The sequence below is a fragment of the Gavialis gangeticus genome, unplaced genomic scaffold (assembly GCF_001723915.1).
Source record: "Gavialis gangeticus isolate Ggan-Ray unplaced genomic scaffold, GavGan_comp1, whole genome shotgun sequence".
Classification (NCBI taxonomy): Eukaryota; Metazoa; Chordata; order Crocodylia; family Gavialidae; genus Gavialis; species Gavialis gangeticus.
The window spans coordinates 5,853,155-5,856,634 of NW_017729003.1; positions in this window are offsets into that span (position 1 = coordinate 5,853,155).

Sequence of the window (3,480 nt, forward strand, 5' to 3'; positions counted from 1 at the left end):
GAATACTGCTGGCAGAATGCCCAAATCTGGATCTTCCCCATGCCCCACCACAGCCTGTAGGAGAAGTAGTCGGCTTGCGCAGCCTCCCAGCTTCTCCAGAGGTGGATGAAGCAGTCCCTGAAGTGGGTGTCCTGCAGCAGGCTGAAGTTGAGGCACCAGTAAGGGGCCTGCGTGCGTACTCTGCCCTCTGCCAGGCAGGCTCAGTTCACAGCAGACCAGGGCATGGTCCAAGAGGCCCGATGTGATCATGTGGCTGCTGCGCAGTAACGGCAGATGGTGCTGGGAGATGTAGAGGTGGTCGAGGTGGGCCATGGTGATCCCACTGGCACTCATCTTTGCCCAGGTATATTGGCATGCGTCAGTGTGGAGGACCTACCAGGCATTGATAAGATCTGCCACCTCCAGCATGGTCCACAGCTTGCAGGTCAAAGGCAGGTGCAGCTCTGGCTCCATCCGGTCTAGCAGCATGTTGACAGCGCAGTTGAAATCCCTGCCCATGAGGAGCAGGTAATTGTTCTTACTGGCATCACACAGGAGTTCACCCAGGATCTCTAAGAAGGCTACCCTCTCTTTCCCCTTGGTGGGCACATAGACCTCAATGAGGAGCAAGCTGTGGTGTGCCAGGGTGATGTGGGCAGTCAGCAGCTGGCCAGGGATGACATCTTGAGCCACTGCTGAGTCGTGCTGCAGCTGCAGCAAGAGGAGGGTCGCCACTCCTGCACTGAAGTTGGTACTGTGGCTTAGAAAGAAGCGGCATCTCCAGGCAGCATGCCGGTCAGCTTGAATGTGCACGTCACTGTGTGTCTCCTGGAGGAAGGCGATCGTCAGCCGCTTCTACCGCAAACCCTCCAGGACAGCCATCCACTTCACCGGGTTACTGCAGCTGTTGGTGTTCAGTGAGGCAATTGTGGTAACCGTCATGAGCAGGAGAATAGAGAGGAAGGATAGGTAGGGAACAGGTGGGAGAGGAGGTGATAGAGCATTGCAAAACCACAGAAGGCCTATCCTTGCCCTACCCTATTCCACAGGCCAGCCCTGGCCCCACACCTCCATCACCTGGGTCACCAGCTTCTCAAGACAGAAGGCATGTTGATGCATGCCCGGGTCCCAGTGCATGAGCCTCACCATGTCACTAGCAGTATGGACAAACTGCACGGGGTCCAGGCACCATTACTGGATACTCTCTGCAACATTTCTCTGGCCCTTGGTCTGCTCTAAGAGCTTGAGGAGGCCTCCATAGCTGGGAGCCACCCGGGGGGGGGTTCTCCAGCAGAAGCTGGATGTTGCCAACTGAGAACCAGTGGGGCTGTACTCTGGGAGGGGACCTACCGGTGAGACCGGTGAAAGTGCCCTCAATGGCCAGGCTCCCTAGCAGGCCCCCCTCAGTACCTGGGTCAAGGACCATCTCCAGGAGATCGATCCCCATCCACTTTGGGGGGCAAATGTCATCTCACTCCTGGGGCTGCCTGCAGCACAGAGAGGGCAGGCACTCCATCTCCTTATCAGCCTTGGTGGGCAGGGGAGCAGGCTGAGGGGTGGCAGGATCTTCTGCTGTCTCCTGTGCCTGATGCTGGGGAGGCAGGCTCTCTCCCTGGCTTGCACTCACAAGCCCCACGAGCTGGGATGGGGGTAAATGGTTGCCAGATGTCACTTGGATACCCTCAGTCATGGCCTGAGGTGGCGGATTTTCTGGGTGGCCAGGCAGGGTGGGGTCAGGTTCCCTGGCTACATTTTCCCTGGCGCTGTCAGAGGCAGGCCCCAAAGGGGCGCAGGGGCTTCTTTAGAAGCTGTTTTTTGCCTCTTGTTCTTGGCTTTCTTGGGAGCAGTTGGCACTTCCCCATAGGGGGCTGGCCAAGCTGCTTGGGGTTCACCACATCTGGGTCCACCACCTCAACTGAGGCAGGGTGGAGGGAGGTGGAGGGGAGGTTACTCCACCTGACGGCCTCAGCACCTAAGATGCCAGCCAGGTGGGAGCTGCTGCTGCAGCGGTGGCATGAATTCCCACCCTGGTAGAAGTAGACCACTTAGGGCCTCCCATCCACCACAAAGGTCATGGAGAGAGGCTGGGTCTGGGTGCCACCTGTGAGGAGCATGAACACCTGCTTCTGAAAGGACAGGACATTCCTGAGCCTGGGGTCCCTGCTCCTCCTGGTCAGCCTGTGCCAGGGGCTGGTGAGAACACCATAGCACTCGAGCACTTTGGTGAGGTCTCATTCTGGCAGGTGTGGGAGGATGTTGGAGGCCACCACCCACACTGCCAGGGTCTCCAGAGGTGTAACCAAGTAGCAGACGCCCAAGGTTTCCAGCCCCACTGCACAAACCTCCCTCATCAGGCTTCGAGAGCTCAAGTATATGATGGGCACTGAGTTTACCTGGGAGGCATATCGGACACTCCAGTGTTCCAGCAGGTCCACAAGAGCTCCGGCACAGGCCTCCACCCTGACATGGAGAGGGGCGTGCACCCACAGGCCATGGCTGAGGGGGAGGTCTGCAGAGACATCCCCATGCCATGTTCCCTGGCTGCTGGCAGCCATCCTGGGCAGGAGAGGGTTAACTTTCCCACAGAGCCTGCTACAGGGAAGTAAATAAATAAATAAATAAAAAGCCTCAGACTGAAGCTGGGGACTGGGAGCAGGCTGAAACAGCCCCAAAATCGACCTTAGCTGGGGCAGAGCAACTCTGCAGTGGCTGAAGGTAAGCCCTAAGGCAGGAGGAGATGGCAGAGACCAAGGTAAGGGGCTCTGGAGGAGTAAGGCAGCAGGAATCAAAGGGAGAACACAGACAGGGGTGGCAGAGAGTCAGAGGCAAATGAGGATGCCAGAGCCCAGGGGACTTTTTAACTACTTTATTCAGGGGTTCAGGGATACAAAAAGTGTGGCTGCTTACAGAGCAAAAAAACAAACAAATTAGTATCAAACCAAGAACGCAATGTTATTGCATTCATCACATCACACGGTGACAGACACCTTTGCTACATTCCACATCGTGTCCTACATGCTAGTTATGTGGTCGGGGTGCCGGTCACATGGTCATAACTATAAATAAACAATTCATCCCCTGCTCTATCCAATCATATACTTGCCAAACCCTTCAACTTCCCACACAAAAAGAAAGCGAAAAAAAATCCTGGTGAGGGCCCAGAACGCGGAGTGAGCTGGAAGTCATAGTCTGACACCGAGCCAGCCCGGTCACCCAGAACGGTTATGACATCAGAGTGCATACTTGAGACGGCCATCCTCCACATGGCACACAGCTCCCTCAAGGGCCCAGCAATTCCTTTTTAAATACATAGGCGGCAAAAAGAAGATACCGGGTAACGTGGGGCCCCTGCAAGACACACTAAGAAATATGGTTGTCACACCAGATGACAAAGCAAACCTATTTAATGACTTCTTTGCCTCCATTTTCCTGAGCAGGAACCATATCAGCCCCCCCACTGGGCCCCCCTCAGGCCCCAGGAGAGGCGCACCTAGGCCAAGG